The sequence below is a fragment of the Euwallacea fornicatus genome, chromosome 14 (genome assembly GCF_040115645.1).
Source record: "Euwallacea fornicatus isolate EFF26 chromosome 14, ASM4011564v1, whole genome shotgun sequence".
NCBI lineage: Eukaryota > Metazoa > Arthropoda > Insecta > Coleoptera > Curculionidae > Euwallacea > Euwallacea fornicatus.
In genome coordinates this window covers 2909995-2925772 of record NC_089554.1, presented here as the reverse complement: position 1 = coordinate 2925772, position 15778 = coordinate 2909995, and the positions used below count along the sequence as shown (strand labels likewise).

The window sequence follows — 15778 nt, the reverse complement described above, 5'->3', positions numbered from 1 at the left end:
CCAAACTTCAAAAGGAGACTTTTTGCATGATTCTAAGAGGAAAAATTTATGTAAATACAGGTCCGGTAATGTTTCGTTTTCAAAATGCAAGGTGTCAAATTCTTTTTAAAAAATCGTTACATGTTAAAAAAATCCTAAATAACAAGAAGACAAACTAATATGACATTGAAAGTTGGTGAAATTTTTTAATGTAATAGAGAGTAATTTTTTAAGCTAGAAATTGTTTGTCTTTTTTTCTACTGGCTACTTCACAGGGATAACGTCAAAATTTAAAAAAATCAAACAACAAAAACGCTTTATTAAAACTACACTCAAACATTTTTTTTTAGTAAAAAAATATCACTAAATAACACGAAGTGCACAATAGTTACTGGAAATGCACTCCTACGACTCCAATGCGAGCATTAGCTCGTCTTAATATCGATTACTGAAACACGTTGAATTATTCCCGGCGTCTATTTCATCTGATTACATGAATCCCATTATCCGTTGGATTAATTCTTCTTCAGTGTTTACTGAAGTTCCATAAACGAACGGCTTTGCATTGAAAAAATCTAACGGTTATTAATCCGGGGGCCCGAGTGGCCATAACTGCGCTTAATGCAAAAAAAATAATAAAAGTTTTTAAAAGATCAGTGACGGATAAATAGAAATAATAGTTATAAATAACACTTTCCAATTTCAACAAAATCGGCTAAAGGATTATTAAGATTTTTGCGAAAAAATGATTTTTCAAGAAAAGTTCGACTTTCTGCATCTTGAAAATGAAACATTACCGGATCCGAGTTTACATAAATTTTTCGTCTTAGAAATACACAAAGAATTACCCCCTGAAGTTTAGTCACGTCCTTAAATAACATTCCGTACATTACTGTAGTAATAAGTAAAGAAAGCAATTTGGATTTATAAGAAACGTTGGAAGTTTTGGTTTGTTGCTATCTTTATCGCAACACTGTATATATTGGAAGCAAAGTTCGATATGAATAATATGAAATCTCTCTTGTTCATGACTCGCCCTCGTATTCTTCGCAGGTCATTGCTGACGATCCAGTTTAGGCGTGTATTAAATTGACAATTTTCCAAGCAGCACTTGGAATTTAATTCACTGTTAGTTTGGGTCCACGAAGAATATAAGGGTTAAATATGCACTTTTTAACAAAAACTCATAATAATGTAACTAATACCTCGCTTTGAACTTTACGTGGATTAATTTAAATAATGAGCATTCTCAAAGCCTTCATATACAATTTAACAGAAAATAATCCACATTTTCATTAAAGATTGATAAAAACCCCAAAATGGAAATTTCAGGTTCCAACACTGGCCACTCATAAATTGCCGTGGAAACAAGAGCGTTTACGATAAATCTCTCAACAATTTTCAGTACCGAACCAAACTTTTTATGGCCTGAAAATATGAGCAAAATTCGGCCATAAAAGTACGATCCTTTCTTATTTTACTCCCATGTCCTCCAAGTTAGAACAAAGTATGATTTTTGCCGGCGCAAGATTGAAACAATTTCTCTGATTCTCGAGCTTCTCACAATTCAGAGCAGATATGTGATAAACAAAACTGCCACTTAGCAATTTGCAAGGTGGAACATGACTTGGGAGTGTCACAAAGCGAAAAAAAAGTGCTTAAAAAAACATGCGTTCGAAAGGCATTAAATAAAAGATGTTCTTGGAATGTTAATTGGAACTGATCATAATGGAGGTTTTTCGGCAAGTGGTTACACCCCTGGTCACTTCTGTCCGAGCAATTTCCTCTTGCGTTTTTTTTGCGTGTTTACTAAGCCCAAATTTTAATAGGTCAACATTACATTATTTTAATTTAAGCCTCATATTTATGATATCACATCTATACATATCTCATATATACAATAAATATGGACGTCGCTCATCGGTTCCGTTAAACCAGTTTAAATGTGAAGGGTGGAGAGCTTGAGGGTATTATGTTGGGTGACTAAAAAAGCCTCCTAAGGGCAGGAAATATAGAATAAAAAATATAAAAAAGCTCCTTTTTGGTTGAGTTGGTTTTTAAATCGGGCTATATGTTCCACGCAAACAAAAATTGAAAGGGTGAGGCTATAGGTGGCACAACATTGAAATGAAAAATTGGATTTAAATGAGAATATTCCGGATTTAAAAGTTGAGGAATGTACCAATGTGTGTCACTGATACAATACTTCTTGATTCCATCTGTATGTGTATGACGGGAAAACTTTGGGACTATAAAGTAGGAAAGAGCTCAAATTCCCTGTGATCCCCTCAGTTTTGTGTTTGCTCACCTCAAACTTTGCTGGTTCTGCCCCAGTTTCCATCCTCCCATAGTTGTGCATCCCCTGTGTAGTTGTTTTTCGCATTTCTAAACAATTCGGGTCCCGTTATCAAATTGAAAATGCACTTGAGTTTGGTAAAATTGCATCTTATTTTTGACTGCCTCACACTCAAACCTTCCCCCTTTCTTTGACACGTCTACTTGCATGAATGTACATCATAAACGTAATTTAATTTGAAATTCCCATCTGAAAATACGAATACCTTGCGTCGACGCATCAACTTTTCAAATCGAATTGAAAAATATACCGTATTTTATATAACCTCTATCACTGTGTGATGCTATAAGCTCCGCGTAATGCGATTTTTTTCAAGGCGAAAGCGAAATCACCTTAAATTTATCGAAGTGAAAAAAAGTAAAAAGTTAAACAAAAAACAGAAATGGCTCTGTCTGGCGGTTCAAATTTGTAAGAGAAATCCTATTTAGTCGCAAACTTAGACGTTGTTAAGTCAATGAAAAGGTGGAGGTCTTCGACAAGTTTGTTATTGCGCCAAATCAAAGAAACATTACGATTTGACTTTCATCTGGAGTTCTTGCATTCATTAAGAAGGATTCGGGTTGTTTACCAAACTTCCCAGTCTAGCCACCCTGTCTAGTATTGTAATTAATGATAATGAAAAAATAATCATTGTAACTGTTTAAATTAGATCTCAAGGGATACTCGAACCAGCCACAATTACCTCAACAAAAGTATTTCATATGTCGCCATCCGTAAAGTGATACCTTGTAAAGGGAATTAAGTCCTTGACTCCAGGCACAATAAACTGAACTCTATTCAGTCACAAATTACAGAAAATAGCTCTGTTAGGTTGTTTTCTAGACAAATAGGCCCAATTGCTCCATTTCCAAAAATTTCTCTCCCAACAGTGATTTTAGTTTCTTTGAAGCAATTAGCAACAGCTATGTTTGTGGACGACACCGTTGAACGTTTCAATTAATCGCGATTCCGAGCATTGTCAACAGAAACATTTTATTCTCAGATTTATTGCGTCGAAGTCGCATTCAAGAAGTTCTTGAAAATTTGAAATTTGCAAGGGAAAATGTTTTTTCTTCTGGCGGGTGCCTCGGTGCAGGGTCACTTAAATTATTGATCATCTGGGGCGATCTGGAATAAATACATCCGGATCCACAGCAAAACTACCAAATACTTCGACCTGGGAAGCTTCATTCTGCCCCATTTTTAAGCACTTTTTTGCAAATCGAACTAGTCAAAAATGGAATATATAGGGTGTGCCAAAAAATTTCGACATGACATTCAAGTTTATTTTTTCAAAGGGAATGCCCAATTTTTCATTTCATGGCGTGAATATATACCAAATCCAAGATTCATCTGTTTTATATATTTGAATATAAGTATAAAATTTTTCGTTTCAGTAAAAAAATGTGGCTCAAAAATTCGTTTATTTATGAAGTGATATCGTGATATTACAAAATAAAAAGACCATCAACGTAATAAAACGTGGTTTATATCAGATGTGAAAAAAAAAACAAAAACGTTTTCTTATACGTGACTTCTCAGTATAATGGATTTCCACTTAATCATTTTTTGGAAGAAATGGAGTTCGAATTTCACGTAGACTAACAATCTAAAATATGATATAAAAAAATTGGATTTCCACTTGGAAAAATAAATTTCACCACCAGGAATTACCTTAGTGGTTGTCGCGCTCGGTCCGAATTTTTAACCACCGCCCCCCTGCCCTGAGAAAAACCGCAGACCGGAAAAATTCGCCGTCCTGAACCGCGCCCAACCCCCCTTTAAAGCCGGTACCGTCTACTACATTAACAAAGCCTTTGTTTCAGTTGGAGTTCAACTACACTTTTAATTGAAATTAAGTTACAAAATTATTTTAAATGAAATTAACGACTGTGTAAGGTTATTAATGTAAATTATTGCTGAAAATCGGTCTCTAAATTTATCTGATCAACATTTAATTATTGCTCTATTAAAGGCGAAACTATCAAATCGCTGCCAACTCCAGCGGCGAGCCAGCTTGTACGGAATAACGTGGAAAAAGAGCCCGGATCACCCATTGGTGAGATTATTTTTGAATGGTTCCCATGCGGCTTTTTGTGGTACCTGACTTGATGTTCCAATCAATAACTATTTTGCTCTAAGTACAGTAATTGTCCCGACTTGTTCGCTTAACACTGTTCAAATTTAATCCCAGTCATCTGACACCACAAAAGTTCCCATTTGGATTAAATTAAATTTCCGGAGGTAGGTATAATAATAATCTTAGCCATAAAAGCCATTATTCTTTCCGACGCCGACGTCGCGTCCAAATGGAAGAATCGCAAATTTGTCTTGGTCCAGTTCCTTATTATATTAAAGCTCCCAATTTCTCACATGTCCGTACATAATGATTCACGTCTAAATTGCCGTTTCGGGGTCAAATTGGGACATGGAGTATGTTCAAAAGCTAGATGTGGTAGGTATGTAAAAAATTCGCTGCTAAAAGGCAGGGGTATTGATATTGACAAAGGCCTGACAACGAAGTCTCTGACCTATGAAAAATTCATGTTTGTGGAGCAACTTCGATTCTTATTCAACTCACAGCGTTTCTTGTATGTGTATAAAAATCTCTATCGTCTGTGTGCTCAGGAGTATTATAAGCTACCTTCAGATTGTCCCTGCGAGACCAGCGAAAAACGCTCTTAGATGCAGCACCATTGCCGTACCCAAACGTCTTATCTCGGTAGCATAAGGTTCGCCACATATAAAATTTCTCACAATATATTTTCAAACTTAGGCTGACATCTCCAAAGTTCATTCAGATGAGCTTCAAGTAAAGTTGTTTCCGAACATATGTTGCGCCAATGTTTCAGGTAACTTCCACGGCTGTTTTGCTTCGCATTTAACGTGAGAATGATAGAAGGAAACATGCTGTTAAAGGAAGTAATTTGTCTTGGTCAGACACGACCATGCGGAGCATCTATGAATCGGATACTTAACTGTTGGCTTTAAGTCAGAGATAGAACTTTACTGGAAAAATATTCGATTGACCTTTTATGTATTAGATCAAGGAGAAATGTTATCGTTCAATGTCGGTCTGTCAACAAAGAACTAAAGGAATATTGTATTTTAAGCAGGCATCATGTTGCCTCTATGCATACTGATGTCGTATATTACTTTTTGTGTTGCGTTTCAATGCAGATGCTGGCATCGTATTGATTTTTTTCGAATATTTCTGATAATGGCATTTCGTCACTTTCGCCATAGATTATATTATACAATGAAACTATTTCTCATTAATGATAATCAATATTGGCATGGCAGGCGGAAAAGACAGCTCCAGGTAATATGAAAAGCGATCAAAGTGATATTGTTTCGTTTTATGTCTTCCCTTTGAGCGTTTTAGAAATATTAAAGCTTTGTCCTTTCAATCAAAACTGAGTGCCGTTTTAAGAGCATTTCAATCGCTACATTAATAATTGTCACCCATGGGGGGGGGGTTGCCTTTCAACCCTCTTTTCCCTTTTTGTTGTATATTTCGAGATAGACACATGAGACTAGTCCCAAAAGCACCCGACCAACACTTAAAGAAAAGTTTTGGAAAACATTACATTATTTCTCAACGTAATCTCCTTTGAGATTGACACGCTTTCCTCGGCGACATTTCATGGCTTCTATACCCTTTTTGTAGTGAGAAACTTCGAATGTTTCAAAATAGCCGTCAATCTCGGACTCCACCTACTCACTCTCGGCAAAACTCTTTCCACCGAGTCATTTTTTCAAGTTTGAAAATGGAAAATAATCTGTGGGGGTTAAATCCGGCGAACGGGGTGAATGAGGGAAAAATTCGATGTCAAGTTGATTCATTTTCGCCACTGCGATGACGGAAGTGTGGACTGGTGCGTTGTCTTGAAGAAGCAAAACATTCTTTTCCGCTAAATGCGATCGCTGTCTCCTAATTTCTTCGCTCAATCGCTGCGATAAATTTGTATGATATTCTCCGTTTATTGTGTTTTCTTTAGGGAGATAATCAATATAAATTAACCCATGTGCGTCCTAAAAACCGACGACATCACCTAGTCTGCAGATAGAATAATTTTCGCCTTCTTTGGAGCCGATTCTCGACTTTAAGTCCACTACTTTGACCACTTTCGTCTCAGCTGTGAAATGATGGATCCATGTTTCATCCATGGTTATGAATCGATGCTTTGTTGCTGCGAAACTTTGCCAAACACTCTGTTGAAAAACCCTTACGTCAATGTTTTTGTTCACTTTACTCACAATTTCTCATATCTAATTTTTCCATCAAAATTGCAATGTAGAGTACTTTTTAAAATGCCCCTCCAGTATCCTAAACCGCATAAATTTAGTCGACGATCTTCAGGTGCAGTTTCGTGGATTTTCACCACAATTTCTAGAGTGGTCAGATCTTCATTGTCATTAGGTCGACCACAGCGGATTTCGTCCTTCCACCTGGTACGACCGCATTTACACTCTGCTATCCATTATTTCACAGTTGTTAACGAAGGAACAAATTTTGCCACAGTAGAATCCAACTCCGTTTCAATGATGAATGAATTAAAATCTTTCAAACGAAAGTATTGAATCACGTATCGGTAATCATGATTTTCCATGTGCACAAAATTTTTAAAAGCGTTCACTAAAAACAGCTCCGAAATAAACACAAATCAACATAAATTTTAAGGTTATGCCTTTGTAATATAAACAAGTTTTTAACACAAAATTCGTCATCTATGGTATGTGGCAGGTTAAGTACTTCTGGAATCATCCCCATAATTGAGCAACAATCTCTTATTCAAAGGAAGATTTCGGTTAATTTAACTCAAGATCGATATATCCGGTTTCGATTATACCGGGTTAATGGTAATTCGACGTATTGCTTTAGACAGATGATACGTCATGAGGTAAGAAGTAAATTGAACTCACATAAGCATAATCCAAAATTAACTAAACTTTGAGTTGTTTCATTTTTTGTACTCGGGGTCTTAATGATTTCAGAGCGATTTTTCGAGAAATTCTTTTTGATTTTTTTTTTCTTTCGCCATTCCATATCTTGCCTAACATTACTATCTTCCGTATGGAGTAAAATATGCCAGAAAAATTTGCATTGTGTCAAAGTTCAATTTTTACTTAAATTTAAGTTAAATTGTTCATCTAAAGCATTTCAAATTTTTTTTTAACCACAAATGATTTTTTGGCCATGTAATCCGTCATTGGATAGCTGTTGAAATAAGGAAGTTTGAAGAGCAATTTGTACTCATGTTACCTTGGATATATTTTGAAAACTTCTCAGAAGGATTTGAGGTAGCCGATCCTCGAAAAATATTTTATGAAAGTTTTTACTCAAAGTCTTCACATAATGCAAATGTTTCCGGATATACTTCATTCCATACGGAAGATCCTAATGTCAGACAAGTCATAAAGTAGCGAAAGTGAAAAATCCAAGGAGGATTTCTTGAAAAAGCATTCTGAAATCATTAAGAGCCCCTTAAAAAAAATTTTTTTAATTAACTAAAAATCTTGTGAGATGTGAAATATGTATATATGGGTTGAATTCTCCCTATCTTATGCCCTATCACCTCCCCAAAGAAATACGATGAATTAGCAGTAATCCCATACAAGTCAGATCAAATTAAAAACGTTATCTCCAAAATACAGGGTTTTTAAAAAGTATTACACCAACTCGTGATTGGGGATAGAGTACAAAATTGCAAAAAAAAATTGGACTATTTGTTCCCAAGACACACTTTTTGGAAGACTCAATTTTTATGTTACGTTTTTTTCATTTCAGGTCATGTAATGAGGACATTGTATAATATCTTGGAAACGGTAAGTGTTATAATACAAAATTTTTTTAGAGAAAAAAATTGCAACTTTCTGCACCTGAAATCAAAAAACTTTCTAATTAGGTATCAAATTCAACAAAAATAATTTTAATACCATCGGCAAACCATAAACACAGGGGTGGTTTGTCACTAAAAAAATTAATAAAAGAAATTTTCAAAGTTATTGATCTTATTATTAAAATCATTATTAAAATTTTACGTAAATTTAGAGAAAAATGTATGCTGTGCAAGAATATTTAGATACATTACAATTTTTTCAAAACCTAATTTATTAAATAGATTGGCATATCTCGCCATCATAATTTTTTAAAGATTAATCTCATCCATTATTGTGGATACAAATTTGGTGCCTTATTATTGAATACTTTACCTTGTTATGAATTATTCCGCCGTGTTGCCATTTCTGTTCAGACTTAAATATGTTTGTCTTAAAATATTTTCGGATATTTGTGCTTTATTGAATGTTCTTTTCCGCAACCAGAGAGTTGGTCCAACGCTTGTGAAACTCCCTGTATAATAAAACACTAAGTAAACCCAATGCGACTTGAACTCAAAGGATTTCTTTGAACTTCTGGAAAATATTATTGAACGACGTTATTTCAAGCGGTTTTAATCTGAAGGTATAGAGTGGACCAACTTCCTTGCCGTGAAATGTTTCATAAGAATCACGAGACTTTTTTTTTCAAATTTCAATTCAAATGGTAATTATAATCCAAGCTCCCGCCCGACATGAGATTTTTTCAGTGATTCGAATACACTACAATTACTGTAGCATCATAGTGTGGATCTCTTAAATGCATAAAAATGGACATAGAAAACAAAAGGGAGAGGCACGTTGTTATCAGTATTAGTCCTGTTTCATGACAATGCATCTCCGATGCAGCAATACAGATTAAAGAAGTGTTTAAGAATTTCAGATAGGAAGTGTTTGATCACCCACCGTGCAGTCCTGATTTGGCACTAAGTGACTTTCATTTGTTCGCTAGTGTACATGCGGAAAATTGATGTGAAAAGGGTATAAGAAAAACTTGTTCCCAGTTATGACAAATGTCTTAATGTCCTTGGTGGCTATGTGGAAAAGTAGTTTGACTACATAAATTTTATAAACCTATAAAAATATGGCTGCCCTCATTTGTTTTTGCTAGTTTACTGGAATCTGAAAAAACCCAACCCTCATATTTGATTTACTTTTCGAGTCAATTATAACAATTTTCCAGAAGCACATTTATAAATTATCCCCCTGTATACAGAATTGTCCAGCAAATTTTTTATATGAAAAAAGTGAAAATTTTTTTTAATGTAGACAAACCTAGATCTAATGGTATTTTTAGGCTTTGCAGTCCAAACTTGCTGAAATTCCCTATGTAGCAATTAAAATACTTTCCAGGGATTTTTTGCAATCTTTGAACAGGAGTAAAGCGAAGTGATAAATTTTTAAATGAAATATGTACAGTATTATGCAAAAAGATAGGAACTTTTAATAATATGATGTCAATGATGTTTTCTTTGTGGATATCTATTTTTATTTTATTTATTTATAAACATTGTTTACTTACAATTGCCAATGTATGCTCATTTCACAAAAAGGGCGAACTGAATCTAAAATATTTATTTAAAAAAAATCTATTTGTGCATAAAGATAGCAACTACTAGATACCATGTTATTTTCTTCATTTTATTCGGTTTTATTGTTTGGTGAACCAAGAATATATTAATATTTAATAAATTCAAAATGATTCGAGCCAAAACTATATCTCCAGAAGTTAGAAAATTAGTGATAAAGAATTTATGCCGAAAAGATGTCCAGCAGTAACAAAACAAAAGGGCTATTACACTAAATATTGATTATAGCATCTTTATTAAATAATATATTATATTATCCAAATAGTTGCTATCTTTTTGCACAACCCTTCGATAAAATTGCCAGTTTTCGTTAATATTATAATTTTGACGAGAAGTTTCTATGTCAAAAATTCAAAATAAGCGTAGATATTTCCTATTGAATATATTAATTTTGTTCTAAATTCATGTCCTTAAATGATGGCAAAAAATTTTTTAAGTTTCTATATGTTTGCACAATACTGTAACTCATTTTTGCATCTTAGTCCATAACTCATAAATCAGCAGTTACCATGCAATGACCATGCAGCTTCATGCGGTGTACGCTTCACATGGATGGTTAATGTAATAGGTAAAATATATATATTTTTAAATAAAGTGCATAGCTAACGATTCAGAAACTTTGGAGCTGTGGCGAGTGAAATCAAGGGATGAGGTCAAGAAGAAATTTGAGATAAATTGTTTTCATCAGACAAACTCAATTTTTACTTTTAAATGCCTCTAATGGACAAAAACGAAGATAGAAAAATTTTAAAAGTTTTGAAATAGATAAATCTTGCCAAACTAAATTAGAACTGCAAATTGTCGCATCTGTTTTTAATAACTTCATGGAAAAGTCGGATAAAAGTTTTATGATGTTCCAATTAACAATGGAGTCCACACAAACCCGAAGGTACTTTTTTCGATATTTCAAAAACTAATTTAACTGCCCGCTTTCCTCCTTTTAATTAGACCTAAAATTTTTGTTCGAAAATTTTATAACTCGTTACACCAGGACAAATTCTTCGGTGTGAGATCATTAGCACTGAAGCCTTCTAGTTCCCCTGAGACGGAGGATAAATTTAGAAACAGAAGTATGTAAAGAAGAAAAATATCAGGAAGTAAACGCACTTTTGACACTACACATTCAGAGGCACCGAATACTAATTCACATAAACAAAAAATTTTAGCAAAACTTTCATATTTAATCTATATAATAATTAAAAATGAGATGTCTGTGGACAACTGATACCTATTGCGAAATAATATTCTGTAACAAGTGATGGAATGAATTCATTTTACAATCAGTTTCAGGTTAGGAGTGGTACTTTGTGGTTGTAGATGGGTTGTTTGCTTATGGAGTTTTTAGTATTGTATTAGAGAAACAACGTGTCAATCCACGGCAAACGTATTAAAGCTAATATATACTCCACATTAAAATTAACGCTTATCAAGGAATGTTTTTATTTTCCCCTCACAACCAGTCAGGACCTTGAAAATTTACATACCAAACTACTGAGGTACTTGAAAAGTTTCAAGCTTAAAAACTATAAAATATATATTTAACGTGAAAAGTAAACCTGTTATTTAAAGCTCTTTACATCTATATTATATGTGATGTTGTTTTACGTCATAAAACCCCAAATGATGTAAAACGCAAAAAACAAATTTCCATAAACTGTCCATAAAAAACGAGGAAACAAGGTAGGAGGGCAAAAATTGTAAAAAGCACTGAGTTTAGAGGTTTTTTAAGCGTAATAACTACCTCGTAAAATTGAGGCTATTGGGGCATATTTTATGCTCTCTTTAAATAACTGGGAAAATGCATATCAATTTTGTATTTTGTTTAAGAAGGATTGGATTACGCAAGGACCGATGATTGAGTTCAAATTCAAAATTCACATTTGACTTCTCTCCTCTGGCAACACAAACAAAACTCGAACGTTTTTGGTAGTGGAAAATTGAATTTTTCAAAACTCTTCCAGCAAACTTTTGTGAAGAATTGTCCCATGTACTACCTTCATGCTACCTTAAATAATAAATGTCGCTAGATAATCGCCTTTCTCTCACTTAAATGTTTGACTTTGAACCGCGAGATATCACCCCGCAATAATCTCATATTACACCTATCGAATCACACATCAAACACAACAATTTTTGAAAGTAAGCAATTCATGCGAAGGCTAGAATTCCACCGAAAAATGTCTCCTTAGAAAGAAAACGGTATCACTCTATTCAATTATTCAATTTTTAATATTGTTAATAAGACTTGGACCAATTAGGTAGCAGTAAAAAATTATCGATAAAAATGGTACACATGAGATGCGAATAACTGCTTCATCCGAAGTTAAAGATAACTTTATTTAATGATTGATTGTGATTTTTTTACAATGGTGCATTCATTATTGCTGCGACGCCATGAATCTTCCTCATTTTCAACCGGCGTCGACTATGCATAGTCTTTTAGGCTTCTCAAAAGAAAAAAAGTCACATCCACTTAAATCTGAAGATCGCGGTGGCCACTATCGAATTGGAGCTTCCAGTCACTTCAAGCTTCGATCAACTCAAAATTCCAATAAAAGAAATACATTTTCAAAATTTAGTTATTCTATAATATTGTCATAATAGATTATGTAAATCTATGGGACATTGATGCCAATTAGTGGGTTCTGCTTGCGCGGCTGGTTCCTGGTGTTGTAAAGTATTCTACTTTCGGTTTTTGTCAGACCGATAGGAACTGAAGTTAACTGACTTGAGAAGTAACCTTTAATCGATTTATTTACAACTGAAGTCTTACACTAATTTAGTTATGTAATCGGCGCAAGTGTGACCACCGTTTTGTGAGCATCTCACTTCTGGGGGTTGCAGCATCAAAATGTTTGTTTTTGCAAGTTATGGTGAATATTAACGCATGCAAGTGTTTATAGTGGGTTATCTTTTTGAACTGCTCTGTTTGGTTGGTTTTTGGGAACTGTCCAGATAACCCAAGTTTTATATCTTCATGGTCCTTACCCTTGTAGACCCTTACTTGCTGGCATCTGGTCTTTTATTTTAATTGGTAGCAACCACCAGATGTTGGCTTTCACTTATCACCCATTGGAGTCGAGTATTTGGGAAGATTCTGGGTTCCCTAAGTGTGGGCAATAAACCATACAGCCCGGCTCCTTGAATCTAGTCAAGAACTCTACTCGATTTTATGATACGCCTTTCAGCCATTGTTGTTAAAGAACTTAGGAATTTTCCCAAAAATCTGAATTGAGTTCAGACAAATGTATTAAGGCACTATGTGCAATATAGTTTTTTTTTATTTTTCGAAAACGTTTTCTTAGGCCAATATTTCTGCATTGCACACATGAAAAAAAAAGCATTCATATAAAGAATATGAATTTCACAAAATATCAACTGAAAATATTATTTCTTGTCCATTGCATTATGGATCAACTTGTATAAAAAGGTAAAAATGAAAATCTGATCTCCCCTAGTAAATGTTTGGTAAACTGCTTTGAAAAACGGTTTTACAATGCATAAAAGTACCAAAATAATGTTTCTCAAAAGGACTTAAAATTTTTAGTTTCTGGATTTGACAATAGAAGTCTGCACTGAGTCCAGCTCAAAAACGTAATAGGATGTAATGGACAATACGAGTCATCTAAGTAGGGTGATAATCTTAAATATTTTTCACTATATTTATTTAGATTTTGAAATTTATTTTGAACATAAAAAGCCCCTAAAACTTAATTGTCACAAGGAGATTTTTACCGATCCATTTAAATTAGTCTATCAAACTGATTATCAAAAAATTACTTTTGGGAACTGCTGGAAGGTCAGAGTTAAGTACTAAACCCTACAAATGGGGAAACTTCAAATTTCCTATGACTATCAAATGTTAGTTTTGGCTAAATACCAAACTTCTAGTAGGTACCACCCTTCAGAAACTCTTCAAATTGATTTCGTTCTTGGTCATCGATTTAAACCCATATATCAAACTTTCCTCTTACTGCCCCACCATAGTAAACAATATTTTCGCCATATTATTATTTTAAATATAACACTGGAAGTACTCATAATGTTGTGCTGAATTGGTTTCCAAATTCTCCCAGGGACCAAATTGAATAAACAGTTCGAAAAAGCTTTCGCATTATGGCTTATTTCGTATTTTAATCAGGCTACAATTTACCCTTGAAACGTTATTCAAATTTATAAATCGAAAGGGAGTTTTACAAGTATTGTCCAAATGATATTGAATGCCCAAAAGTGGAATAAATGACAAATTTATTATAAGAGAAAGGAGGTTGATCCAATTTGGAAATAAAATTTTGCCTTATTGTGAGGACTTATTCTCAGGACTTTATCAAAGAGATTATCTCGTTTTATCATAAATGATAATAAAATACAAAACAACCACGAATCCTTTTAGTGCTTGACACCATCGTGACACTCATTTTACCAACATAATTTAGCATCAATTGGCAACAATGCACATGCCTGCATCAGAGAAGTGCATTAAGGAAATTGCACGGGCGAAACATTGTCTTTTATCTATGGGAATTCAAAATAAAAGCGACTTTAGGAGTAACAAAATGTTCCACTTTACTGAACTCTCAGAAGAAGATAATTCTGCTCTTCAATTTGGGGACAGATGTAACCATTGTAGGGATTTTTTTCCTTCGAATCCAAGATTCGAATTCAAATTTAAAGTTTATTTTAGCGATTTTTTCGGTAAAGTTCAAACAGATTCTGAATCGATGGATAGGTCGTGGAAATAACGGCCCTTGGCAATGGTCTCAGCGATCACCAGATTTAAGCAAATACGATTTGTTCCTTCGGGGGGATTTTATTGCGTTGCAAATCAGGCTGCTTTTAAATGTAATTTTAAACGAACATTTAATATAAAACTTACGATACATTACGGTTCGTGTACAACTTATCGTCAGATGTTTTAACTCTGAATGATCCTCTTTTTAAGAGGTGTTACAACACCTCAGACGATAGATCAGATTCGAAATGGCTTAGATTTCCTCGAAGCCCGTGGGAGGAAGGTCTTTCAATATTCAATGCAATAAGGAAGAGCTTCGTAAAATTCCAGTACATTGTATCCTCCTTAATCCAGAAACACTTTAATACGGACCTTTAATTTTTAAAACGTTTTAATCTGAAAACTCGCCTTTGAATGTGTTTTTCACGTTCGGGTTGCAGACTCGTTTTGGCCCGCAGATGAGGATATATGTACCAAGTTTTCCTATATGTGAGTTTACCGCAATATACTTGACTGACTGTATGATATATGTCAGAAGTAGTTACCGTGAATATTAGCAACAATATGCTAATCCATCATAAACAAGGGACTCCTCTCAGCTTATAAATGACACTGTTTCCTCTTCGCATTAACACCGGCCTGTAGTCACAGGCTATCAATCAAAAGGCTTCCTGAAATGATATAACACCAAACTGAGGCCTTCAAAGGCAAAACATGTCCCAGAATTGGCAAGTGAACTAAATAGGCCATCCTAAAGCGATTGATTCGCAAAGAAGTTTCTTAGAGACCAAAGGTTAAGTATTTGGGCGGTTCGAGGGTTTTTGAGCCCTACTGTTTATCCCTGCTTTCCTTTTAATGAGTGTTTAAGTTTAGACGAAAATCCTTGAGGTAAAAGGGTGAGTGGGAGATTGTTCCAAGAAAATGGAGCTGATGAAACTTGAAGAAGAGTCCGACAGGGTTAATTACATTTTTTACCAAATGCCATTGGGGAAAAAACACTATCGACATTTAGGTTGGACTGTTTACATTGTCGAAAAATGGGAAAAATCATCTATTGGGGCATTAATTAAAAACATTGCAACTGTTTCTCTCGATAACATGATGTCAACATGTTCGTCCTGTTGAGATTTAAATTCCCCAAAAAGCAATTTAAATTCTCCGTTATATCGCGATGATTAATAGTAAAGAGCTTTGAAACCATGCTCTAACCCAGGAAAATTATTGAAGATATAATAAATTGAAAACCGTTAAACAAGGAGACAG

General features: G+C 34.3%; 2 protein-coding genes across 3 annotated transcripts in view; one reads left to right on the top strand and one right to left on the bottom strand.

Annotated features, from left to right (window-relative positions):
- Nucleotides 1-15778, bottom strand: part of NPFR (Neuropeptide F receptor) — a 74802-nt gene that overhangs the window by 45639 nt on the left and 13385 nt on the right. Inside the window, exon 2 of one of the 2 annotated variants that reach the window (XM_066290040.1) lies at nt 2288-2364. The exons of the other annotated variant lie outside the window; for it this stretch is intronic. The gene's annotated coding sequence lies outside the window, so the exon portion shown is untranslated. The remainder of the gene's footprint in view (nt 1-2287; nt 2365-15778) is intronic. 2 annotated transcript variants of the gene reach the window in all.
- The window catches only part of sprt (PDZ domain-containing protein sprite), a 129534-nt gene continuing 121883 nt past the window's right edge, over nt 8128-15778 (top strand). The window contains exon 1 of the mRNA XM_066290033.1: nt 8128-8143. The gene's annotated coding sequence lies outside the window, so the exon portion shown is untranslated. The remainder of the gene's footprint in view (nt 8144-15778) is intronic.